Genomic DNA, 13,031 nt, shown 5'->3' on the forward strand with positions numbered 1-13,031 from the left:
TTACCCCTTAGCAACACAGACGTTTTGACACACTAAAATTTACATTTATACATAAAATAGTGCATCAAATTCTTAGTTCTAATTTAACACAAAACAGTCACGGTGATACCTGTTAGATAAATATTTGCTAAAAGTTAAAGAAGCGATTACATCGGGGAATTTTGTAATATGTGTCGGCAAATTAACAACAAAAATTTTATTGAAATAGCAAAATGAAATTTAAAGCTGTCCAAATTTCAACTATTGTATATCATTTTCATCAAAAAGATTGTTGTTTTCAAGTGAATCAGCTTTCATCATTTGGAGAACCTTTATATGAATGTAATCACCGCTTAGATAAAGTCTAACAAAAGCTTGTACAAAAAGTTTCAAAATTCTACACAACATAGCAATGAGGTATGACAAGAAAAAATATGTTGTTCCAAACAGAACAACCTCTCTTGAGAGCCTCTTCTATTTCTTTTGAACTAATCAGTATATACTCGTTACGAAAATCAAAGGTCTATGAAGTGGTAGAAGTTTGTGTTTGAAAATAAAAAAAGATACTACTGATCTAAGCGTTATCCCAAAGCCGAACTTTGTAAAGTGATTTTATTTTAAATCAGTAAAGCATTGAGATGGCAGTAACGATTTGTTATAAACTGAAGTCACATGAATTCATGTATGACATGAGCAATAGAAAAGAAGTAAATGAGTTACGATGTCAATAAAATTCATTTTACAATAAAAACACTGAACCAATGAAGCGCTGATTAATTCATCTGTACAAGCCTTATCATTTTAGTGATTTTGTATATTTATTTATTTATATATTTATTTATTAAGTCTCATCAATATACAATAAGTTGCATAAAATTATACGATACATTTTAAAATACAAATTAAAAATCAAAGGCCTGAAGGGCCTGAGTCGGCTAATGATTGATGTACTGACAGTATAGTCTACCAGTTTCAGTTTGTTTTTAGTTTTTTTTCTTAAAATTTCATAACACAGCTCGATATTTACCCAAAATATTATATCCGGATACGATTACACTTTTCTCCAGTTTCAACAATATATTTTACAAATTGTGATGATACGAAGACATTTAGCAGCAATTGGCAGTATCTGACATTGAAGTTTACGGTTAAATTACCTCTTATTTAAATCTTTTCATAAAAAAGTTGTTTCGTTTCGTGAAAGCAGCCAAACATAGACGATCTACTTTCGATTTCAAAAACTACAAGAAAATACAATTTAATGTTTCGCCGATTGGTTTATTTCTCGAAAAATAAGAATTAAAATCATTTTTAATATCAGTAGTAACTAAACAAACCAGTAAGAGCTTCTTCTTCCGATAATTTATCCGTTTACTGACTGCAAAATTCAACCCACGCAAAGTTTATAGAAATCATACGATGCGTGTTTACGTTCAATGTGGGAGAATTAAGGCTGATCGGCTATGTTACCTAACGCATCCAGACGATTCAGATTTTGTTTTCAAAAAAGCATTGTGTGCGTTTCTGTAATTTTATATACGTTTTTATACGCTTAGAAATTATTAGACATGCGTATTTGCATTATTTCTACACGTAATTTACGCTAATACGCATCTTATCTGGAGCCTTGTGGAACTATTTTTTGTCTTCCGCTGGATGTTACCAAAGCTTTGTACATGTAAGCCTGCGCAATTCTTAAAATGCACATTTATGCTTAATGAGTTACATTCGAGTATTGCACAATTACAAGTCATAAATATGACAGATTACATCGTATATTGGTAATAACAAAGGGAATTGACACAACTTAACTTCATTCATGCAGTGAACTGTTTGAAGTTTGAGAAATCTAATGGAACTACATCCCTTCACGTGTTATTCGGTCCATTTAGAGAATCGCTGAACAGCAAGGACTCGTCAAAAGGCTTTCAGCCTTTAGCCGACTCAAAAATGTAAATTTATAAAAGAAAGTGTAATGAATTCCATAGCTGATTAAAACATTAATCCTAGATATAGGTCTGATATAAATGGAAATACTTCACGTAATTATTTTAACGATTATGTCCGCGGTAAAAGGTACTGGAAGTTTAATAATTCTCTTCTGAAAGATGAAGTGTACAATTTAGTCAATTCTACATTGAAGAATCTATCTGGACAACATAAATTGGAAGTCCAAATTAATGATAGGCAAGAGGAAAATGCAAATGGAACTTCTTTTAAACATGAAAGTATCAAGTTCGATATCAATTATCAACTTTTATTAGAAACGTTTTTAGTTATTATCATGGGCGAAACTATTAAATATTGTTCTGAGAAAAAGAATAGAGAATAAAAGAAAGAGATATATTTAGATGTAGATACTAAAAAAAACATGAGAAGCAATTAAATGATAACTTTCAAACAGGAGACAATGTTTTAAGTTTGGACCTGCAACAAAAAATACGAATTAGAAACTTTAAGGAGAAATATATTGAGGGAGTAATGATAAGATCAAAATGCAGATATGAGAATTTAGGAGAAAAAAGAAACAGAAGAAGAAGAAGAAGAATATCATGCATGAAATCTTAAAAGATCTATGAGCATAGCATGATAAATACATGTATTCAGATGGCAAGATGGCAAGACATTTCAAATCTAATACCCTGAAAATACAAACACCAAAATCATTTAGTTTTAAAAATGCAGAAATTGCTTTTTGTGGGAGAGACAAAATAACATGAAAATGTTTTGCCTTTCACAATACAATACAATATGACAAAAACAGAAGAGATTATATTTTGACAACGACATGGGTCTTCAATAAAATTTTCTAGGTGTAAGTATCTATGATGTTTCTAACATTAATATTCATTCGACTACCTATTTCTCAATTGAAAAGCTTTATAGATATAATTATGTCGAGAGATGTCGGATTTCTGTTACGTTTTCACTTTTTATATAATTGCAAAAACTTAACTCTTCTTCTTCTCCTCTTCTTCTTTTAATTATTTTAATTTTGGCCTCTCCTTAAAAAATGGATATCTTTTATATCAGAATGGAAGTGAAACTTGTATTTTGCAAAATGGTCATTTATCTGATTTTTTTTCTACCTTGAAAGAGGTTGTAGAGAGGAGGATTCGATTTCGCCTAACACATTAATTCTTTGCTCTGAAATTTTAGGACTTATGAAAGCGGCTAATACGAAAATATTTCGTTTTAGAAAATAACTCTTTTACTGTTTCTTACAAAAATCCTTGAACATACGATACGAATTATATACTTCGAACATTTACTAACATTTCTAATTGCTAATATTAAATAAATCCAAACAAATATCATTTATTTTACTGTTACTGTTCATTGAAATACAGTATATTTCATGAAAACAGACATCTGCGACTCTAATTGTAGAAGTATAATTATTTTTAGCAAAAACATGTTGATACTCTTATCAATAGATGATGACATTACCAAGTGAAGAGAAGTATTTACTAGGAATAAAGTCGAAAATGCAATTCTTAATTTCAAGACTAAGACAATAAACTTGAATTAAAGGTGTTTAATATGAAAAAAAGCGTGAAACGTTTTCTACCGCAAGTGTTAGTGAAAATTACTACTTATGTCACGGTATAGAACGTAAGTATTAAAACGGGGAGAAAATGTGTAGGCGGCTGGGTAGCTCGGTCGGTAGAGCATCGCAACGGTATTTCAAGGCCCCGGGTTCGAATCCCGGTCTGGCTGCACATTTTTCTCATCCTATGCCCCACGTTGGGCGCCAAATGTCACAAGGTGAGAAAAAATGTGCAGCCAAACAGGGACTCGAGCCCGAGGCCTTGGAATACCGTTCCTATGCTCTACAGATTGAGCTACCCGATCGCCTACAGACTTTCTTCCCGTTTTGTATATTCAAGTTCTATACCGTGTCACTTAGTATACAAATAATATTCGTGTGTAATTAATTAATAAGTACGTTAGGATGAAAACAATATAAAAATATATATGTAAGTGGAAAGACTTTTCGTGATCTTTATTAGAAGTGTCATTTCTCGCTAGGCTTTTACTCATGTGAGATGAATCCAATTGGCAGTATTTTTCTTTGCATGAAAAATCGTACAGCAAGCATATTCATTGAAAAGAGGAATATATCTATAAAATCCTTTAGAATATTTTGTACTCTGTCTCCAACCCGTTAAGCTTACAAAAACGCTAACAATAACAAAGGTACACATATACTGCATTTCATTAAGTGCATTAAGAGTTTCTTCGTTCAACATCCATTAAACCTGACGGGAATATACATCAAATAGAGACCGTACAATAGCTCTTCGCATACTTTGATTTTTCAAACTAAAGTGATCTTTACAAGTGCACCGGTTACGATAAAAATGTAAACAACGGACTCTGTCTATGAAACTTTGAAAGGAATTAATGACAGTCGATCTTAGTCATAATACTGATTGACAGTGAATGCTAATGACTCCATGTGTTGCAGAAAGGTATTTAGTTTGTAACTGTAATTTCCCATCAATTAAAATCCTCTCAAAACTGGTAAAATAATTACTTATATTTGGACAAAACTCACCGTCTTTGCCGATCGACAGCTGCAAAAAGGGCAAATATAAAAGATTCAGTGTAAGTAATGTTTCACTGGTACTACCAGTTAATAAGTTCATACTCTGAACAACACGTCAGAGAAATTTGGGCAAATTTGACCGATTATGACGTTGGCAGCATTAGATTATATTTTTTCTTTACACAAAAATTGCCGTTAGGTAGCAAATCGAATACGCCGATAATCCGGAGTTCACCGATTATTGTTCCAGTTCACGCAATGTAATTCAGCAATTAAACTGCATAGCTATTAGCTACTGCTGTTATAGGGAAGTTGTAGAGTGTCTGCCTTAGGCGTGAGAGGTCCTGGGTTCGAGTCCCAGTTAGAGCTTAACTATTTAGATTCTGCTAAAGCATAGTTTTGCTGTTAATAGACTGTTCTAGATGTTCTAAATTTTTAGCACACAGTATCATGGATCTTTATTTAGCAATCCAGATAAAAATTGAATGTTATATCAAATGCACCCAATTAGAAAATATTGACTATATTATGTCCCTTTGATGTTTATGCTCTCCATGTTCAAGAAGACTTACATTTCCTTGATCACAAAATTTTCGTTAACATGAAAATATTATATGCTCATAACTCCACACTTCTGGTTAAAATATTGTCTATATTTCTGTTTTTGAGAAATATATGGACATTTGTCTTCATTTCAAAGCTTTTTAACTTCAAACCTATGATTTGAAAAACTTAAGTACTATCTCTACATCAAAGGAATTGTAAAAAGACATGGGACTTGGTGGCATCCACAAACTATATGTGTTATCATTTGGATAAACTAATCGAGACAAATGCATGAAAACCTGAAATATAAACAAACAACTGACATTTCAAAAGACCTGTTTTATAGAACGATAATATATAATTCTAATAAAAGGGTTTTTGCTCACTACATGCGCCTACCGTAAATTTATAGCCTGGAATTTTGAAGCTTAAAAAGGGAGATTGTATTCCTCTCGCTGTGTCGTTACCTTAGAATGGAAAACCTTTATCTCTTTAATGACAATTTTTTCCTAGCTCAAATATTGACTATACTACTGTTGGAACTTGCGATAACCTGCCCTTCTGCTGACATGATGCATGGTATCATCTAAAAGAATGCCTGTAACGGATAAATGCATTTTGAATAATTAAATTTCATTGCTAAATCATAGTTTTGCTTTACAAACTACAAAATACTTTTGAGAAAGTAAATTTTGCACAAGATACAGTATCTTTCGTGTTTATGTTTGGACTGTTGATGAAATGTTCTTTCAAACCATGTTTTTCGGTTACGTCATGGGTGCGACTAACGCCCTAACACTTTATATTTCATTTGATGGGGTTAAAAGGTTGATCAATGAAAGGAAATTAAATACTTTACGGAAAGAATCTGAATAGCCACAGAGAGCTAACACCATTATCTTCATCAACGTATTGTCCTTAAATAACACCCACATGTTAATATTGAACACAGAATAGACAAAAAATGTCATTTATTTCATAGGCAATAAGGACAATGGAAGATGAACTTTTTGCTTAAGGAAATGGTGAAACGAGATTACCAGCTTCTGAAAAAAACATATTCAGCTGAAGACTATCTTTATATTTATAATAGTTTCAACTCGCTACTTGTAGTTCGAACAAAATATGCAAAGAAATATATTGTACTTTTTAATTTTTAGACTAGAACATATGTTATTGTTGAATACTGGATTTGTATCGCTTTAGACTTTACTGGAATAGAACATTATGCTATTGTTGTATACTGGTTTTGTATTGCTTTAGACTATACTGGAATGCAAGCATGCATGCATATGGACACACAAATACACTTTCATTTTTATATCATACGTTGTTTGTAATACTTCTCGCTAAAATTGTCCTGTGATGTTTTAGCTACATCAACGGTTGCTGGACTGCCATTTACGCTTTCCACAAAGTACTTAGTTAAATATTTGAAGTCAGTCTGAAAAACACTAATTGTCGCTTTGTTTATGTAGTGTTTCTGGTTGGTTTGTTGTACTACCATCAAATCTAAAATACTCTGAGAGTGTAGTAAACAGGAAACAATGAAACCACCACAATCATAATATATTAAACAAGATTCTAATATGTATAGGTTTACTTTATTTACCGGGTTATGTCAAAATTAATAAAATAGTTGAACAATATTATATTTTCTGAATGCGCAATAGATTTGATTGCCAAAAAACATTTGGAACAGTATCGTCTGTAAACAATGGCAGTAAGAAATTCTTAAGAAAATTTAATATACGCAATGAGTAGCTGTGAAGACCGTTTACACTGTTTAAGTCACACTAGTGCAAGTAATGATTCATTCAATACCAATACATAATTTTTCTTTTGAAATAATTTAGTCTGTCCATATAAACGTTTTAATACACATAACATTAACTTTTACCATGCTAATAAATGGCATCATCAATATTTAAATTTGTTTTAGTGGATGCTTAATTGGGTCAAAATAAATAGCTTATGACTGAAGTGAAAAGCTTTTGAGAATGTTTATTTTATCGGTATTCTCCTGAAAATAATAATTATTATGTGACGCTTTCTGAAATGTCCTTAGGTAATGCTGATTATCATTAATGACACAAGATTGACATAACTTTGTGTACTTTTTCTTACAAATAAATATATATCTGTAATTCGTATAAAAGGTGACAATTTTTGTTAATATATTTACTATTATTATTCATTTCCAGAGCAGTTGAGCTAAATGTCATACAATTATTTGGTAAAAAGTTTCTAAAAACCCAAAAAATTGTCAAAAAAGGGTATGTGTTCACGGCGGAGTTTTCGTAAAATACTTTTAAAATCATAATATATCAAACCTGACATCTGGCGGGATATAGAGAGCTACGTCACAACGTGACTGCGAATTTCCTTTAACATTTACAGTCTATTTCTTTAAAAATTACAAGTTACCTCTAGTTTCTTTGGTGTAGGTAATTATTTTCTCAGCTAGAATCATTTTAGTTGCCGACATTTCTGGGACTGTTTGCAGTTCACACAACCAACTTATACCACGCTGAAGAAAAATAAGCCAAACGCGGTAAGATTTTACTTTCATTTTCAATGGATGAAAAACAAAACGATCTTGCGATATTCAAAATAAATTAAATTTTTATAAGGGTTATAATAATGAGAAACATGTCAATAATTGAATATTAATACAACGGAAGATGTATTGGACTGACATTTCATAATACAGATATAAACAAAATTGGTGAGTAGTGGGCCAATGGCGCAGAGTCGCTCTTGTCCGCACAACAAACCCCTATTTTAAATAGGATCTATTTACTTTTGACTTCTATCCACACCATGGAAGCACATTTCAACTGAATTTTCAAACGCTCCATTAGTTGATCTCTAATGCTAGGGTTTTTATTCAATCTATTTCTTATTTTACTAGAACCAGATGTATATTATTACATACAGTTCCCGAAATAGGAGGAAAGAACATTCTGATATCTTGCTTGTTTCTTTTTTATTTTTATTTTTTTGAATACATACTAAAAACTATGTTGCGTTTAGGCTATAGCTTTTTAACCGCTTACCACAAAGTCGTAATCACGAACGTCGATATACGACGATGGGGAAGGTCGAAATTACGATGGTAAAAACTAAAAAAAATAAGATAAAATAAATACATAAAAAACGGCGGTGAAAGTCGAAATATCAAAACGAAACTGAAATTAAGTAAATTCGGGTTCTTACCGTCATGGTTTTTATTTCGTCATAGTAGTTTTGGCTATACGATTGCAATTTTATTTACTTTAACCGTAGTGTCATCGTAATATTTTATACTCTCGGAGTCCAGATCAACGGGCACCTTTCCTTTTATCACTATCAATTAATCATTATTTTGTATTATTGATCCATACATTTATTTGAAAATTGGTAGGTGTCTTGACGTACTTATAGACATTAATATTAAATTGTTTTGAAAAAAGATACGATAGGAGTGATAAAATTATTCATTTTCCATTCAGAAAATCCATTCAAAATTCCAACTGTTTGACTAATCTAAATGTTGTTTAATTTCAGGAAAGCTATAAAATTGCAGAGAGAGAGAGAAAAAAAACGCAAACGAATCGAGAAAAGATTAGATATAATTATTGAAACTAAATGCCATAAATATTGAATTTATGTCTATTAAACCGCATATAAATCTTACGTAATTATCTGGAATTATTATTATTATTATTATTTACCAGATGTTTATTGCGCTCTTAAACGTTCAAAAGCGCTGTACAAATTACATCTCACAGAATGATACGGACACACAAAGACTTTGTAAAATATGTCAAACGGGATTAATTGAAGACGAAACTCATTTTTTAATTGTTTGTCCTGTGTATAACAATACAAGATCAGTGATATTTAATGACATTATTTCGAATGATGTATATATCAACATGACAGACAGTGAAAAACTAGTTTTCCTTATGAAAAATTATCAGAATAAAGTTATAAAGTTTCTAGTTAGAGCATATATGTTAAGAAGAAGCTTACTTTATGATAAGTAAATATAAGATACTTTGCAATTATTAAAACACAATATTCTGTAATATGTTTTTATCCATTTTTATCAGTGTTCAATTTATATATAGAGATGTATACTCGATCTCATTCATGTTTCACTCTTGGTATTGTTCACAACTTATGTTAAATGTAGTAATAAGGTGACTTATAGGTCCGATGGGCCGGGTGTCTTTTGATGTATTTGTATTATGTATTCAGAATTTATGTATACACAAGTCACTATAATAAACAATTTACTTACTTACTTACTTACTCACAATACAACAAAAACAAAATGTTAAAAAAATACTTATAAACATTGAAATTACCAAAGGTAGTTAGCTAGAATCAGGTTTGACTCAACATATTAATTATACTAGATGTTTTAAAGAACAATAAACAACAGTAAATAACTTCCATTGCACAGTCATATAATCATACAACAGCTTGCTTTCCAGTGCAAAATTAGTTTCCATAGACTTAGAAGAAAACAAATACTTCTAAATTTTAATTACTCTGTAAAATAAGCAGACGCCTCTGCTCAAACAGGGTTGGCCGTTACCTACAGTGTAGTCGGGTATTCTGAATCAGTTTTCATAAAATATAAAATTGGACTGATGCTTCAACATGTACAATATCGTTTATACATATTTATGAATAAATCATTAAATTGCCAATAAAAAGACATTATCTAAATTATGAAATATTACTTACTTGGCATAATATGTAGATTTCCCGATTTCCATGACATCGGCTATTTCGAGTAATATCAGTGTATTCCGAATCACTGTTGCCATTAGTCAGTTATACTTGTAGAATCTGCCCAGCGATACTAGCTTTATGAAATATACTTCAGAATGCTAAGAAAAACTTTATATTCGTTCAGATAACATAAAATGATGAGTAAAAGTTAAAGAATATCGTAAGGCCATAATGAACGCTGTTTAAATTTATTGTTACAATTTCAACATTGAAACAAATCGCCGTTCAGTGTAACACATAATAGCATATAAAATGGTCCAGGCTAACTATTGACATGAATTCCAGACATGTTCAAATGAATGTGGTGACAATAATGTAAGCATCTTTTGAATAAAATAGCTCCGTTTTTTCTTGATAAATACATGTATTAGCATCTTGACTCAATTATACTGTGTTTATTATCAAAAATAGCTCAACGTTATAACCTATGGTTGTTTAATCTGCACAGATGTTTATTGCTTAAAGATTATCAACATTTTTTTTTCTAATTTTTGCATGAGTATTTGTTGTCATCAGCAGTAAAACGTTTAGAGTGAACCGCATTTAAGACTGATTCGGAATACCCGAGGAGATTGTACCAAGTTTTACTTAAAAATGATGTTATTATGAAAATTGTTTTCTAAACATTCACAAAAAGAGATAACACTTGCTGATGTGCTGTTAATTTTGTTTGAACGCTTATATCTGCTGCAATCATTCAAATATGTTTTGTTGAAACACACATGATTTTATATGTTACTTATAAAAATCACAAGCGGTTTATCTGTCAATTCTACGTTTGCTGTAAAGTACCGAATTTAACAATAGATATCAAGCTTGAAAAACAAACAACAACATAAAAAAAAAAGAAAACTATAAAATTACTAGGTTTTTCATTATTGAAATCATTACTATTCAACTTAAGAATCTTCTAATTCTGATGTGATGTTATAGATATCACTGTTTTTAATCCAACTTCTTCGAAAACATAATATCAATCAGAAATCTATTAGCAAATTTGCAGGAAACTTAATTCCCACATATTTCTAAAACTCTGTTCGAGTTAAGTAATTAAACACATTCAGTGGATATCCTGATATAAACAAACTTTGAAATCGTCATAGAAATAATCAGCTCCAGGTCTGAAATAGCGGCATTTGAAAAATATATCATATTTTATGCATACTGCAATCTCGTAAAATATGCTTTGTTCTTCAGTCGAATCCCTTTACGGTTTAACTTTTGTGAGATTTCGTAACTCTACCGAAAACATGATCTTCAGGTTATTTCACGGAGCATTTTTTGGATCCCAAAATTGTCTTATGATTTTATGACCGTTAAATTGCTTACAATGCTAGTACAGTTCCGAGCATGCTGCCCATACATATAATTGATATCTAAACATCAGTCTTGATATGTATGTCCGTTTGGACACGATATATTTTAGCAACTATCGGTACTTTTAATTAGATCATTATTGTATAAGTACTATTCGCGATAATACTTTAGTGTGCTCAGCGGACGGTATAACATTTAACATACATGGAATTATTTTACACGTAAGCGCTAAAGAAAAAGAACATACCATCAATCAACGCGATAATAAATACATACACTTACTACAGCTAAAAGCGAATATTTTCGTCTTTTTATTTTCTAAACCAGAAGTCTGATTCAAAGATATGCTTTTTATTTTATAATAGTATTACAAGATAATCAAACCGCGCTGACGAAGAAAGAAATCCGCAATCGCGTTATGGACGTTGTTGTTTTTTTTTGTCGTGATTTTTTTTGTGTATCATATTAATATTTTTTTTACGAAATATCCACCATGAACATATACCCTTTTTATTTCGTTAATTTAAAGAACACACATCAAAGAATGAGATATAACAGAATGAAAACTTTTCATCGTCGGGAAAATAAAATATGTGATGAGATATTTTATGCAAACTAACACGTACTTTTGAGCCCGAAGCCGGCGAGTTTTTTTAAATATTTATATATAGTCTGAAAATCGATTTTTTGTTAATATTTAGAAACTTCCAAAATAAAATTTCTTTACGTATGAGTAGAAAATTCGAATTCGGACCATTTTCACCTGAGTTATAACTTTTTAAAACTAACTTTTCCGTGCAAAATGCAGGTACCATTAGGGGGCGCTCTTCGAAACAATAAAAATTGGGAATTAAAAATATATGTGTTTTCTGGAAATGCAGTCTTCAGCCTTTATTCAGATAAAATTTCATTTGTGTGCGTTAATTTTTGACATTTTCTATCTAAGTATGGAGCTACCTTAAATATATTTCCATTTTGAACTTTTAGTTTTACATGCCTATGATTACTTTATTATCAACGTTAAATGATGACAACATCAAAGAAAGATGATTTCATAAAAATAAAACGTTATACATGTGATAAAATGCATCAAATTTTAAATGAAGTACCTAACATCTTACAATCTGAAAATGCTCTAGGAAATGAAAGGAAGTTAGAAAGTTGTGATCATTTTTCAAAAATAAATGTTCTATACAACAGAGCTGTTTGAAATCATCGTCGCTTGTACACACCCTGGTACCGGCGCTCCCAAGTACAGATGACACTCACACATACAGCGCTCGATAAGCGATTTTGGAGGAGCGGTGGTGTACGTATTACTTATTGTATCTCCGGTAATTCAAAACTTTTTTTAAAATGAAAGATATCTGCGCCCTGATGAATAATTGATGACTATGTTCTGTGAGTGTCACAACATTTCATCTTGAAGTAAACAAAATACGGCGAGTTAAACGTGAACGTTTGACTCAAAAATGTCAAATGTCAAAAAAAAAAAAAACACGTAAAATACTCAGTAAATACTCCAAATGTATTCATTTTTGATACAGTATCGTTTAGTCATGTCTTCCTGCAATAACCAGTTCAAATTCTAAGCCTTAATTTGTTATATTTAAAGAATGACCCGTTTTTAAAGATGGTAAGGGGTTTCAAAACGGCACTCACATGGCACAGGTGTGTACTTTTTTGACGCTCAACAAGTACAGCTAGTGAAAAGTCTTCAGAAATGTAGACCTTGTTGTTGTTTACTCTCAGTGTGGTGCCTGTATGATCATACCGTTAAAAATATGTCTCCCAAAAGTCGATCTTTTTATGTTAAAACTCACGGCGACAATATTTTAACATTATTTTT

The 13,031-nt window shown here is 31.1% G+C and overlaps 1 long non-coding RNA gene across 1 annotated transcript; it reads right to left on the reverse strand.

The window, feature by feature from the left end:
* On the reverse strand, positions 1-12,411 carry LOC123544917 (uncharacterized). The gene is made up of 3 exons (XR_006685199.2): positions 9,818-12,411; positions 7,505-7,607; positions 1-6,589 (listed from the first exon to the last, which is right to left on the reverse strand). It is a non-coding gene; the product is annotated as an uncharacterized LOC123544917 (long non-coding RNA).
* Positions 12,412-13,031: the final 620 nt, after the last annotated feature.

Source organism: Mercenaria mercenaria, chromosome 1 (assembly GCF_021730395.1).
Source record: "Mercenaria mercenaria strain notata chromosome 1, MADL_Memer_1, whole genome shotgun sequence".
In the NCBI taxonomy this organism is placed as follows: Eukaryota; Metazoa; Mollusca; class Bivalvia; order Venerida; family Veneridae; genus Mercenaria; species Mercenaria mercenaria.